The sequence below is a fragment of the Salvelinus sp. IW2-2015 genome, linkage group LG37 (genome assembly GCF_002910315.2).
Source record: "Salvelinus sp. IW2-2015 linkage group LG37, ASM291031v2, whole genome shotgun sequence".
In the NCBI taxonomy this organism is placed as follows: Eukaryota; Metazoa; Chordata; class Actinopteri; order Salmoniformes; family Salmonidae; genus Salvelinus; species Salvelinus sp. IW2-2015.
Genome location: NC_036876.1, coordinates 17,208,441 through 17,223,891, shown reverse-complemented (window position 1 = coordinate 17,223,891; position 15,451 = coordinate 17,208,441). Strand labels below are relative to the sequence as shown.

Sequence of the window (15,451 nt, the reverse complement as noted above, 5' to 3'; positions counted from 1 at the left end):
AGTTTTGTTACACTTCAATGTGTCTTACAGCATTGTAGTGGTGAAAGGTATGAAGGAGTCTATTTCATAGCTATGTTATCCACGGAGGAGCTAACCTCACAACGAAAGTACTCTACAAGCACTGAACCAGTCATACACGGTGTGATCATGGTTCATGACTTCTTATAACTTTCCTTCTGAATGGAGGGTTCTATTTATTAGTGGCATGTGTTAACCATCAGAAGAATATTATGGAGATTCCCTTACACGTTTTGCAATCTGAGTGACTACTAACTCCTCTGTCACTGTTATAATTAGCAATTTGACTTGTGAGGTCTCTGTCGACAGATACCCCTTGTGGATGACTACGTTGCAGCTAGCGTTAGGAGGAGACAGTGTGGTCAGTGGAGACGGCACTGTGACCTGTGACCATACGTGGTTGGCTTTCCCAACCCATCAGTGGGAGTAAACAATCCATCAAGTCTGCACCGATTAGCATGTGTTCAGATTTGAGGCTGGTAACATACACAGGGTGAACAAGCGATATGTCCTGGAAGTGTAGTTCCAGCATTAGTCTGAATGTGAGTGGCGAGGTATTCTGAGTGAAACCTTTAAGTATAGTGTCGCATCGTTCCCTTTTTAACCCTCACGCTGTCCTCGGGTCATGTTGACCCACCACTGTGTTTAAAACTTTTCTTTTGGATTAAGTGCGTGCCCAAACTGAACTGCCTCATACTCTGTCCCAGATGCTAATATATGCATATTATTATTGGATAGAAAACACTCTGAAGTTTCTAAAACTGTTTGAATGATGTCTGTGAGTATAACAGAACTCATATGGCTGACAAAACCCTGAGAAGAAATCCAAACAGAAATCGATTTTCAAATTCCTGAAATTCCTGTTAGTTATGGATGTGCATGCACTTCCTAGGGCTTCCACTAGATGTCACCATCTTTAGATACTGTTTTTAGGATTCTACTATAAAGGAGGGGCTCATAGGAGCTCTTTTACTGAGTGGTCTGGCAGAGAGCATCGGTCTCATGATGCGCGGTCACGAGAGAGTATGCTCTCGTTCCAATGCTTTTCTTCAGACAATTAAATTCTCCGGTTGGAACCTTATTGATGATTAATGTTAAAAACATCCTAAATATGGATTGCATACATCATTTGACTTGATTCTACGACCTGTAACGGAACTTTTTGAGTTTTTGTCTGAAGGAAGTTATCTGAACATGCTAACAACAAGTGGCTAAATAATGGGCTTTATGGAACTTTATGCAACAAATCAGTCATTTATTGTCAAACTGGGATTCATGGGAGTGCCTTCTGATGAAGATTATCAAAGGTAAGTGAATATGTATAGTGTTTTTTGTAGCTTCTGTTGACGCCAACATGGCGGCTATTTCTTTGGCTGTTTTGGGTTCTGAGCGCCGTTCTCAGATTATTATTTTTCCGTAAAGTTTTATTGAAATCTGACACAGCGGTTGCATAGAGGATAAGTTTATCTCTAATTCTGTGAATAACACTTGCGTCTTTTATCAATGTTTATTATGATTATTTCTGCAAAATCACCGGATGTTTTGGATACTGTTAGGGTTGCGTCAATTCAATCTGGTATAAGGACAAGTATGACAATGAGTCACTAATTGTATGCTATGTATTTTTTATTAACTAAGTAATAAATGGCAAATGCAACTTCCGTATATACGGGCTCACTGTAACACCATGCAGGGCATACAGAGAAAAAACTGGGCAACACCCCAAAGCCCCTCCCTTATATACCCTTATATACTCTTCAGAGCAGGCCTGTTAGAGTAGAGGTCCAGTGCGGTTTAGACTTACTGGCCTATCGCTGGTGTTGGCGCTTAAGCTAGTCCAGCCCCTCAGCGCTCTTTGGTGTCCCAGCGCTGTTGCTGTATAGATTACGCTCCCTCACCCCAGAGGCTGAGGTCAGACAGCTCTGCAACATTGTCTGAGTTATTTGCACCTGTATACAAAAGCACACTGTTCTCGCTCGAGGCTAACCACAGCTTCCCAGCACACTTATCTGGGGATACCTGTTACTTCCAGCACACACACAGACACCCAGGCGCCCAGGCCAACAGTTGCTAATATTCAATCACATTGAATATTCAATCACAATCACATATAGTATTGGGTTGTAGTGCATAACTCAGAACCTCACAATACAAAACATTACTGCACATAACGTGCCAATGTAAACTGAGATTTTCTGATATAAATATGCACATTATCGAACAAAACATACATGTATTGTGTAACATGATGTCCTATGAGTGTCATCTGATGAATATCATCAAAGGTTAGAGATTCATTTTATCTATATTTCTGCTTTTTGTGACTCCTATCGTTGGCTGAAAAAATGGCTATGTGTCTTTGTGACTTGGCTCTGACTTAACATAATCATATGTTGTGCTTTCGCTGTAAATCATTTTTGAAATCGGACACCATGGGTAGATTAACAAGATGTTGATCTTTCATTTGATGTATTGGACATGTTAATGTGTGTTAAAGTTACATATTTGTAGAAAATATTTTTGAATTTCGCGCGCTGCCTTTTCAGCGGAATGTTGTTGGTGTTCCGCTAGCGGAACCCGTGCCCCAGAAAGGTTAACCCTCCTGCTGTCCTTGGGTCAAAATGACCCATCACTGTGTTGATCCAACTCCTTCCACTTGTGAGGAGGCAGTGAGACTTTCTTTAACAGCAGTGAAAACAATTACCTCCATTATATTATTCAACTTGAAATGTAATGACCTCTCCTAGACTGACCCCAGTAGTACAAAAGTGAACTGTTGCCTTTATTCATGTTTCCATGTAAGCCGTACGAAACACAAGATACTAATATTGTCATCGGTACACGTCCGTACATGTCCAGACATGTGTAGCAGTGAAAACAAGCACCTCCATGATATTATTCAACTTGAAATGTCATGACCTGCCCTAGACTGACCCCAGTAGTACAAAAGTGAACTGTTGCCTTTATTCGTGTTTCCATGTAAGCCGTACGAAACACAAGATACTAATATTGTCATCGGTACATGTCCGTACACGTCCAGACATGCGGTCTTCTCCAAGGTGCGGAAGCCATGACTGTGCATTTCACTGCTGAACAGGTTCTAGAACAGATATTTTCAAATGTCCAGCAAGACTACTCTGATTCTGAAGAGGAAGTGGAGGATGTGTCAGAAGATGAAGATGGGCAGGAATACAACCCAGAGCAAGATGCCTCTTCTTCAGAAGAAGTCGTCCCTCAAGCTGACCTGCATGATGAGATGAGACTGACCTGCATGCCTACATATGGCTGCTAATCTTAGCAGGTGTATACAGGTCCCAAGGTGAGGCTGCAGCTAGTCTATGGGATGCTCTGATAATCAGGTGGTGAATCGCATCTCTGCATGTCTGGCAGACATATCAGTGTGGATGACGGATCACCACCTCAAGCTGAACCTCGGCAAGACGGAGCTGCTCTTCCTCCCGGGGAAGGACTGCCCGTTCCATGATCTCGCCATCACGGTTGACAACTCCATTGTGCCTCCTCCCAGAGTGCTAAGAACCTTGGCGTGATCCTGGACAACACCCTGTCGTTCTCAACTAACATCAAGGCGGTGACCCTTCCTGTAGGTTCATGCTCTACAACATTCGCAGAGTACGACCCTGCCTCACCAGGAAGCGGCGCAGGTCCTAATCCAGGCACTTGTCATCTCCCGTCTGGATTACTGCAACTCGCTGTTGGCTGGGCTCCCTGCCTGTGCCATTAAACCCCTACAACTCATCCAGAACGCCACAGCCCGTCTGGTGTTCAACTTTCCCAAGTTCTCTCACGTCACCCCGCTCCTCCGCTCTCTCCACTGGCTCCAGTTGAAGCTCGCATCCGCTACAAGACCATGGTGCTTGCCTACGAGGCTGTGAGGGGACCGCACCTCCGTACCTTCAGGCTCTGATCAGGCCCTACACCCAAACAAGGCACTGCGTTCATCCACCTCTGGCCTGCTCTCCTCCCTACCTCTGAGGAAGTACAGTCCCGCTCAGCCCAGTCAAAACTGTTCGCTGCTCTGGCACCCCAATGGTGGAACAAACTCCTCACGACGCCAGGTCAGCGGAGTCAATCACCACCTTCCGGAGACACCTGAAACCCCACCCTCTTAAGAATACCTAGGATAGGATAAAGTAATCCTTCTAACCCCCCCCCCTTAAAAAGTTAGATCACTATTGTAAAGTGGTTGTTCCACTGGATATCATAAGGTGAATGCACCAATTTGTAAGTCGCTCTGGATAAGAGCGTCTGCTAAATGACTTAAATGTAAATGTAAATGTAATGTAAATGGTTGCAGAGAGTGGAAGGGTGATTTTCCGTGCCACGATGCCACTCAAGCTCTTTCACACTTACTCAAGACTGCTATGATTTTATGACTGTGAGTCGAGACCTGCAAGATGTGCGACAGACAAACTGGCAGCCATAAGAGAGGTCTGGGACAAGTGGGTGGAGCGGCTGCCATACCTCTACAACCCAGGGCCTGACATAACAGTGGATGAGCAACTGGTTCCATTCAGAGGTAGTATATATTTATATAGGTTATCTAGTTATATCTAGGTTTCTTCCTAGATTCTGTCCTTTCTAGGGAGGGGTTCCTAGCCAACGTGCTTCTACACCTGCATTGCTTGCTGTTTGGGGGTTTAGTCTGGGTTTCTGTACAGCACTTTGAGATATCAGCTGATGTAATATCAGCTGATGTAAGAAGGGCTTTATAAATTTGTTTTGATTTTGAAATCAATTTGATTTGATATATATAATAAATGTGATTTTCACCACTGACTTCTGTGACTGTTTCTGTGACTGTTTCTGTGACACCGATACTAATACATACCGATGATGCTAATCTCTTCTTGCCAAAGGGCGTTGTTCTTTCTCTCAGTATATGCCCAGAAAGCCAGCGAAATATGGGATCAAGTCATGGGTGACCTGCAATGCCAAATCCAGCTACGCTTGGAAGATGCAAGTCTACACAGGGAAGCCAACCAGTGGAGGCCCAGAGAAGAACCAGGGGATGTGGTTTGTGCTTGATGTGCCAGGGGGACTGAAGGATCACGATGTCACATGTGACAATTTCTTCACCTCTTATGAACTAGGACTGCAGCTCCTGAAGAGGAACGGCACCATGGTTGGCACAGTTCGAAAGAACAAGTCTGAGCTCCCACCTGCACTTTACACAGCAGATTTACTGTGTGCTGCAGGTGTAAGAAATATATATGCAAAGGCTGTGCACATGCATACTGTGCCACATGTGGTAATTGGGGGTTTAGTGAAGGCGGAACAGTTTGACCCGGAGGACACGGGGTGTATACAGAATTTGAGTACAACGGGAGGGTTAACCAACGTTTATTTGGCTTCAAAACCCTTTTGAGATCATTCAATAATGTTTGAGAGATGAGCGATATTGTCAAGCCTGAATCAATCAGCGCATGACAGTTTAAGCAGTCCTCCAAGACTGTTTCCAGGTATGGCCGTTTTCAGTTGTGTTAAGTGGACATATTCCCCACAAGTGGAGTGGTTGTTCACAACAATGTGATGTCATTTCTGTTCAAGTGAAATCAGATCGACTTATCGGGTTTTGAGTGGACTTGGCTTTTGCGAAGCTTTTGACCTTTTACTTCACAACCTTTGTATCAGAGCCTATAGACAAAGCCTGTGGGCTTGTTTCTTGATCGAGCGGGCGCTGGACAAGGTCTCGAGTGAGAGAGGCAGCGGGAAATATTCGATTTTTAACGTCCTTGTCACGGCCCTTGTAAGGAGGAGACCAAGGCGCAGCGTCGTATGCGTACATTCTTATTTATTTTAACGAATGAACACTGAACAAACTAACAAAATAACAAAACTAACCGTGAAGCTATATGGATAGTGCAGACGGGCAACTAAACATAGAACAAGATCCCACGAACACCAAAGGGAAAATGACTAACTAAATATTATCCCCAATCAGAGACAAAGATAAACAGCTGCCTCTGATTGGGAACCATATCATGCCACCATAGACATACAAATCACCTAGACTTACAAACACCCTATACATACAAAAATCCTAGACAGTAGAAAAACTAACATACCCACCCTAGTCACACCCTGACCTAACCAAAATATAAAAAAACATAGATATCTCAGGTCAGGGCATGACAGTCCTTGCTAAGGGTGTTAATTCCTGTGGACCTGTTTTCTGGCGATTCTAAATCTAATCCTAGTGACCCAACTTTTTCCCTTTTCTCAAAATGTTATTGCTTTAGTTCTCCACGTAGTAGAACTTCTAGAGAAGATTGGTCAATGTTTTGATCGTCCTTCAACTCTTTGTTACCCTTGTGCTTTGACCCTGTGTGGGGTGGGTGCAGGGACGGTGCGATCAGGTCGATTGTATCGGAAGTTGTGTCAATGGCGATGTACTTTACAGTTATTTCGACCGCGGTGGGTATTGGTTTCGTGGTAGAAACCGTTGTTGTGCGTCATCTCTCAGCACTCCAATACCTGATAATGCACCCTCTAACTGGAGTGAGTGCTCCTGGTCAAACTTCAAAACCGAGATGTCAGGGCTCTTAGCATTGCATAGTTTTGATGCCTCAAAAACTGTGCTTGCAAGCTCTCTGAGTTGTAAGATAGGCAAGCCAACGTGGGCTGTAGGGCCCAAGAAGGTAATGAAGGTTGGATACATGTTCAACAGAAACATTTGTTTGAATGGTAACAGCTCTTCCATTCCTGTTTCAGTGAGTAGGCCAAAGTAAGCTGAACAAAGCCTATGATAGTAAGCCGGTGGGTGTTCATTCCGAGCATGTTTGACAGTGTTAGCCAGTGAGCTGTGGCAAGTTTAGTGTAGTCGTTTTGTACGTGTTGCTGTTGTAAACGAATGCACCTCGTCACGTGTCTATTTGATGTTCGCTTCAACAGGTAAAGCCTGTCAGAACCTGTAGGGTTGCCATCCAAGGTGTCCTCTATGTCTGCTATGAACATCTCAGTGTTGTTTGGCTGACCTGAAGGGGGTCAAAGGTGGAGAAGGTTCTGACGAGTTTGTCAAGGCCTTGCGGACGGAGAGGGTTGTCTTCATCCTGTGGGGAAATTGGGGCCGGAAGTTGGCGAAGATGCGCTGTTTGCGAAGATGCGCCATATTACTCTGCCTCGAATGGCAAAGAGGGGGAGACTGATGGACACATGAGGAAGGCAAAATCTGAAACCTTCTTTCATCTTCACTCCTTTGAGTACCGAGCTCCAGTTGCTTGATTGGGAAGTCACACTGTAGCGCATGACCGTTCTGGAATTCCCTCCAGATGGTACCTAGCACAGTCAACTTCCACGTTTAGAATACTGATTTTAGACACATAAGTGTAGAACTTACTCCGTTCATACTTATCCTCTCTGGCGCAGGCGTGCCGCTAGCGACCCACCTCGACAACATCCAGTGAAATTGCAGAGCTCCAAATTCAAAATACAGAAAGAGTTATAATAAACATTCATGAAAACACAAGTGTTATACATCGGTTTAAAGATTAACTTCTTGTTAACTTCTTATGGCTGGGGGCAGTATTGAGTAGCTTGGATTTTCTCAGGTTTTTGCATGCCATATGAGTTATGTTATACTCAGACATCATTCAAACAGTTTTAAAAACTTCAGAGTGTTTTCTATCCAAATATACTAATATGCATATTCTAGCTTTCATGGCTTTGTAGCAGGCCGTTTACTCTGGGCATGCTTTTCATCCGGACGTGAAAATACTGCCTCCTACCCCAAAGAAGTTTTAACTGATCGTTTTTGGTCTGCAGAATTTGGACTAGAACGTTATTGCTTTGAGTAACATTCTTCAAAACTGCAAGCATGTTGTCAAGTTCCGCGCTCCTGTTTGTAGATAAAGCAACAGATGTATCTAGTTTGGAATGGACTACATCGTATTTCGTTTTGGCTAAATCAAGTTGTTCTTGAAGAAAACGATTTTGTTGAAGAGTTTGTTCATCATCATACATTTTTGCATTTACTTCTAATTGTTCAGTTTTCAAACGTAGTTCCTCAGCTTGCAGAAAGTTTTCATTTCCTGCTTTTGTCATTAGTTGCACAGTTCTCCCCACCTGTCCCTTCATATCAGCCATTTCTAGCTTGTGCTTCTGCTGAGCACTGCGGTACTGGACTGATGCCAATCTCTGATGGCGATGCATCAGGGCTAAATTGGAAAGAACTTTTACAAGGCCTGTGCCCAATGTTTGATTTTGGAGAGCATTTGTCACAATTTGTGCTGTTTTAACGCTAACAGTTAGGGTTTGTATCACTGCTGAGGTCAGTGATCAATCCTTTATAGGTGTGGGTTCACTAATTAGCAGGGGACTGGGAACCACCCCCTCTGATAGCTTGCACATTCTTTTAAAAAATGTGGAGGTGCAATTAAAAAAAATCATCTATTTAGAGACGTTAATGAACCATCAATACTGGATCTGTAATGTGGGAGTTGGACGTCAATAAATTTGCAAGAGCAAATTTTATTGATTAATCAATGTTAATGATTAATCCTACCTGGATAGGCTATTTGGGAACCTCTTGACACTACAGGGGGTGCTGTTTCAACTTGGACATTTATCGTTCCCAAATTCAACTTCCTCGTACTCAATTCTTGCTCGTACAATATGCATATTATTATTACTATTGGATAGAAAACAATCTCTAGTTTCTAAAACCGTTTGAATTATGTCTGTGGGTGAACCAGAACTTTTTCTGCAGCTAAATTCATGACAGGAACTGCGAAGGTCTGAAAGCGAGGCTCTGTTCTCAGATCAGTTTAAAGCTCTGTATGTATCCTATGGGTCGACATGAACTGCACCCGCCTTCCCCTGGATGTCAGTAACCAATGAGAAGTGGAATGGAGTGTCTACGTAGTTCTCAGAGCTTATAAAAGGCCAAGGAACGAAGGGAGCTCTCTTTTCGACGTTCGTCATTGCGCAAAGCAAGACCTCAGGACGGCATTTTGAAACGCTCAGTTATCGGCCTTAGCTATATCCGTCTGTAATTTAATTCGATATAGGTGTTAGAAACATCAGAACGAAGTTATTTTAAACCGAGTTATATCAGTTTATGCGAGTATATTGCTATTTTCGGAATTTCCTTAGTATTGCGCTTTGAACATTTGGGCATGTTGTGGCCACATAGCTAATGTTAGCTGCTAATTCCGAAGTTGAAGACGACGTTTTACAACCAAGCAACGATTCTTTTGGACAAAGGACCACTTGCCCAAGATTCTGATGGAAGCTCGTCCAAAAGTAAGAGCTATTTATGATGTTATTCCGTATTTATGTGGAAAAGCAGTGCTAAAGCAGGTATAAATCACAGTTCTACATTGCAGCTGCAATCTGAAATAGCGCCGAAGTAGCCAGAATAATTACAGAGACCAACGTCAAATACCTAAATACTCATCATAAAACATTTCTGAAAAATATATGGTGTACAGCAAATGAAAGACAAACATCTTGTGAATCCAGCCAATATTTCCGATTTTTTAAGTGTTTTACAGCGAAAACACAATATAGCATTATATTAGCTTACCACAATAGCCAGAAACACAAGCCATTTACCAGCAGCAAAGGTTAGCGATCGTAACAAACCAGCAAAAGATATATAATTTTTGACTAACCTTCATAAACTTCATCAGATGACAGTCCTGTAACATCATATTACACAATGCATATAGGGTTTGTTCGAAAATGTGCATATGTAGCGGCACAAATCGTGGTTATACAATGTGATTAGTAGCCAAACTTCAAGCAATCTGTCCGGCTCCATCTTGGAGAGGCACCTAATCTAATCAATAACTAATCGTAAACTTAACTAAAAAATACAGGTTGGACAGCAAATGAACGATACATTAGTTCATAATGCAACCGCTGTGTTAGATTTTTTACATTAACGTTACTACGACATACAGCGTGCGTTACAGCGAGACCGTGCCGAAATTAATGGCGGAATTATTGTTTAACATTTTTCAACATAAATACGAATTAACAGCATAAAGACGTCTTACTATTTGTTGAGCTTCCATCAGAATCTTGGGCAAGGTGTCCTTTGTCCATAATAATCGTTGCTCGGTGGTAGAATGTTGTCTTCAACCGTGTAATTAGCAGCAAACATTAGCTATGTGGCCCAAACATGCCCAACTCTTCAAAACGCAGGACAAAGAAAATTCTGAAAATCGCAATATACTCATGTAAACTGATATAACTCGGTTTAAAATAACTACGTTATGATGTTTCTAACACCTATATCGAATAAAATCAGAGCCGGATATACCTAACGCCGATAACGTGAGCTTCTCAGAATGCCATCCTGAGGTCTGTCTTGCGTCATGGCGAACGATGAAAAGGGTGCACCCCTCGTGCCAAGCCTATTTATACTGCCTCAGATCTACCTAGCAACCCCATTCCTATTCTCAACGCTTGCTGACATCTAGGGGAAATCGCATGCAGTGCTTGTCGACCAATAGAATAGTTGCAAATTATTTAACTGACCCAGGAACAGAGATCCCAATTTCAGATTTCTCACTTCCTGACAGGAAGATTGCTCCAACTCGATTTCTGTTTTACTCACAGATATAATTCAAACGGTTTTAGAAACTAGAGAGTGTTTTCTATCCAATAGTAATAATAATATGCATATTGTACAAGCAAGAATTGAGTACAAGGCAGTTTAATTTGGGAACGAAATTTTTACAAAGTCGAAATGGCCCCCCCTATTGACAAGAAATTTTAATGTGGAAAAGTTGAAATTGTCTCATCAGTAGAATGTAATCAATTTAGATATTATTTAACAAATAAAAAGGTAAGCCTGGCAATTTTACCTCTTAGTTAAATTTAATTTTTTGGATATGATACAGTGTACCCCGATTCAAGAAAGGTGAGCATACGGTTGATGTCACATAGAAATAATTATTTTAAATCATTGACTGGCGATTCTTCACCATTAGGTGTCACTGTTGCCGTGTGAACAAAGGCAAAAAAAATATGGCTGCTCTCCCTTTGTTAGCTTTAGTATCTCGTGCAAGCTAAGCCTACTTTTTACTGGAATTCTCACTTCCAAGTAACATAGGATCCACTTCAGCAAAGGAAAGTTTTTACTAATAACGTCTTATGTTCAAACCCTTTCGGCGATATATTTCGCGCTGTTCTACCGGAACATGTGATAACAAATAAACACACAGTTTTTCTACTCGCGCTACTGGTGTGCGAGAGATGGAGAGAAGATTACTTGCTTGGTCAAGCTAATACAGTTGAAGTCGGAAGTTAAGAGGCCGTTTGAAAATTTGCACATATTTTCCAGTTTTTCAATACGCCCCCTGCAGCCATAACAAGTTAACATATACTTAGGTTGGAGTCATTAAAACTTGTTTTTCAACCACCACACATTTCTTGTTAAAACCTGTTATGGCTGCAGGGAAAGTATTGAGTAGCCAGATAAAAGGTGCCCATTTCAAACGGCCTCGTACTCAATTCTTGCTCGTACAATATGCATATTATTATTACTATTGGATAGAAAACAATCTCTAGTTTCTAAAACCGTTTGAATTTTTTCTCTGAGTGGAACAGAAGTCATTTGGCAGCACTTTCCCTGACCAGGAAGTAGAATGTCAGAAATCTATGCTCTCTTCAACGTTCTGCCTATACATGGTCATGATACGTAGGACCCTACGTACACTTCATACGCCTTCCACTGGGTGTCAAGAGGATGTGAGAGAAGAAATTTTGTGTTCATCTTGTTCTGAGGTGGAATAAAAGCTATTTCTTTGACGTGACCGTCCACTTCCGGAACTCTGAAGCGCGCGACTTGGAAGTGAGATTGCGTTCTGTTTTGCTGCCGTTTCGGACGACAACTATCTCCGGCTCGGATTTTATATGATAAATGTGACCATATCATCGTAATGTATGTTTTTTCAATATAGTTTAATCAGATTATTTGAATTTTTTCGGGAGTTTTGCCGTGTTCCGTTCTCTGACTTTTTTTACGTTGGAGAGATCCGTGCCACTCGACTAGTACCCATGCTAAATGAAGAGGGAAAGTTGCCATTCTGAATCCAAACAACGACTCATCTGGACAAAGGACACCTTGATCAACATTCTGATGAAAGATCAGCAAAAGTAAGACCCAATTTATGATGTTATTTCATATATCTGTCGTGCATGTGAACTGGTCGTGGGCGCCCAAGTGTTTCTGGCTATTGTGGCTATGCTAATATAGCGCTACATTTTGTTTTCGCTGTAAAACATTTAATAAATCGGAAATATTGTTTGGAATCACAAGATGCCGGTCTTTCAATTGCTGCACAGTATGTATTTTTCAGAAATGTTTTATGATGAGTAATTAGGTATTTGACGTTGGTGTCTGTAAATGTTATGGCTGCTTTCGGTGCAATTTCTGATTGTAGCTGAAATGTAATTRATGATTTATACCTGAAATATGCACATTTTTCTAAAAAAACATATGCTATACAATAAATATGTTATCAGACTGTCATCTTATGAAGTTGTTTCTTGGTTAGTGGCTATATATATCTTTATTTGGTCGAATTNTATATATATCTTTATTTGGTCGAATTTGTGATAGCTACTGATGGAGTAAAAAAAGTGGTGTCTTTTGCTAACGTGGTTAGCTAATAGATTTACATATTTTGTCTTCCCTGTAAAACATTTTAAAAATCGGACATGTTGGCTTGATTCACAAGATGTGTACCTTTCATATGCTGTATTGGACTTGTTAATGTGTGAAAGTTAAATATTAAAAAAAAATAGATTTTGAATTTCGCGCCCTGCACTTGAGCTGGATGTTGTCATAGGTGTACCGGTGTCGGGCTGCAGCCATAACAGGTTACTAACAAATTATAGTTTTGGCAAGTCGGTTAGGACATCTACTTTTTGCATGACACAAGTAATTTTTCCAACAACTATTTACAGACAGATTATTTAATTTATAATTAACTGGGTCACAATTCCAGTGGGTCAGAAGTTTACATAACCTAAGTTGACTGTGCTTTTAAACAGCTTGGAAAATTCCAGAAAATTATGTCATGGCTTTAGAAGCTTCTGATAGGCTAATTGACATCATTTGAGTCAACTGGAGGTGTACGTGTGGATGTATTTCAAGGCCTACCTTCAAACTCCAGTGCCTCTTTGCTTGACATCATGGGAAAATCTAAAAAAGACCTCTGAAAAAAATATTGTAGACCTCCACAAGTCTGGTTCATTCATGGGAGCAATTTCCAAATGCCTGAAGGTACCACGTTCATCTGTACAAACAATAGTACGCAGAATAAACACCATGGGACCACGCAGGCGTCATACCGCTCAGGAAGGAGACGCATTCTGTCTCCTAGAACTGAACGTACTTTGGTGCGAAAAGTACAAATCAGTCCCAGAACAACAGCAAAGGACCTTGTGAAGATGCTGGAGGAAACAGGTACAAAAGTATCTAAATCCACAGTAAAACGAGTTCTATATCGACATAACCTGAAAGGCCGCCGTGCAAGGAAGAAGCCACTGCTCCAAAACCGCCAGAAAAAAGCCAGACTATGGTTTGCAACTGCACATGGGGACGAAGATCAGACTTTTTGGAGAAATGTCCACTGGTCTGATGAAACAAAAATAGAACTGTTTGGCCATAATGACCATCGTTATGTTCGGAGTTAAAAGGGGGAGGCTTGCAAGCCGAAGAACTCCATCCCATCCTTGAAGCACAGGGGTGGCAGCATCATGTTGAGGGGGTGCTTTGCCGCGGGGGGACTGGTGCACTCCACAAAATAGATGGCATCATGAGGCAGGAAAATTGTGTTGATTGATTGAAGCAACATCTCAAGACATCAGTCAGGAAGTTAAAGCTTGGATGCTCATGGGTCTTCCAAATGGACAATGACCCCAAGCATACTTCCAAAGTTATGGCAAAATGGCTAAGGACAACAAAGTCAAGGTGTTGGAGTGGCCATCACAAAGCCCTGACCTCAATCCTATAGGAAATTTGTGGGCAGAACTGAAAAAGCGTGTGCGAGCAAGGAGGCCTACAAAACGTGACTCAGTTACACAAGCTCTGTCAGGAGGAATGGGCCAAAATTCACCCAACTTATTGTGGGAAGCTTGTGGAAGGCTACCCGACACATTTTACCCAAGTTAAACATTTTAAAGGCAATGCTACCAAATACTAATTGAGTGTATGTAAATTTCTGACACACTGGAATGTGATGAAAACTAAAGCTGAAATAAATCATTCTCTACTATTATTCTGACATTTCACATTCTTAAAATAAAGTGGTGACCCTAACTGACCTAAAACAGGGATTTTTTACTAGGATTAAATGTCAGGAATTGTGAAAAACTGAGTTTAAATGTATTTGGCTAAGGTGTATGTACACTTCCAACTGTATATGTGATCTGTAAATACTGTATAATTAAAAATGTAAAATCACAAAGAAATTACAGAATCTTGCCTAGCCCTGATTAGGTACCTCTTTACCTACTGTATTTATTTATTTATTTTGCTCCTTTGCACCCCATTATTTCTATCTCTACTTTACACTTTCTTCCAKTGCAAACCAACCATTCCAGTGTTTTTTTGTTTTTTTTTACTTGCTATATTGTATTTACTTTGCCACCATGGCCTTTTTATATTTTTATTTATTTATATATATATTTTGTTTGCCTTCACCTCCCTTATCTCACCTCACTTGCTCACATTGTATATAGACTTATTTTTCACTGTATTATTGACTGTATGTTTGTTTTACTCCATGTGTAACTATGTGTTGTTGTATGTGTCGAACTGCTTTGCTTTATCTTGGCCAGGTCGCAATTGTAAATGAGAACGTGTTCTCAATTTGCCTACCTGGTTAAATAAAGGTGAAATAAAATAAAATAAAGTTGAGATAATGAGGCAGCCGGGACATTCACCAGAAAGAGAATTCATTCTGCCACTGGTGTCTCAGTCAAAATGGCATGTCCTGCTCTATGCTACCGTGGAGGATCTGTAGATCATTGGATTTACTAATACTTTCAGCATGGACGACATGCAAAGTGTAGCTACAGCTTTCAATAACAATGTTGCCCTGAAGTCGACACAGCTCTGTGGAAGATAATCAGCAAAACCAGTCTGGTTGAATCTGAGTGGGAAGGATTATTTTGAAAGTGTTTCAGTCTGCGGTTAATCAAAATTCATACAGAAGTAAGAGTCTAGCAAGCTAGACAGTTGCTAACCAATTCATAGACACTAACTAGCTACCTTTAGAGCCTACTGACAGTTGTATCTTCTGGTCAGGGGAGTTTTGTTAAGAGGCCCAACACTCATTCTTAACATTCAAACGCATCACTTGCAGTAAGTTTTTGTAAACATAAGGAGCGTATCTTTTATTAGCGAGAAGTAATAATAATAATTAAAAAAAATGTAAATTAGTACACAACTTTA

The 15,451-nt window shown here is 41.3% G+C and overlaps 1 pseudogene; it reads left to right on the top strand.

Moving 5' to 3' along the window:
• Positions 1-3,040: 3,040 nt before the first annotated feature.
• Positions 3,041-15,451, top strand: part of LOC139023826 (piggyBac transposable element-derived protein 4-like) — a 350,862-nt pseudogene continuing 338,451 nt past the window's right edge.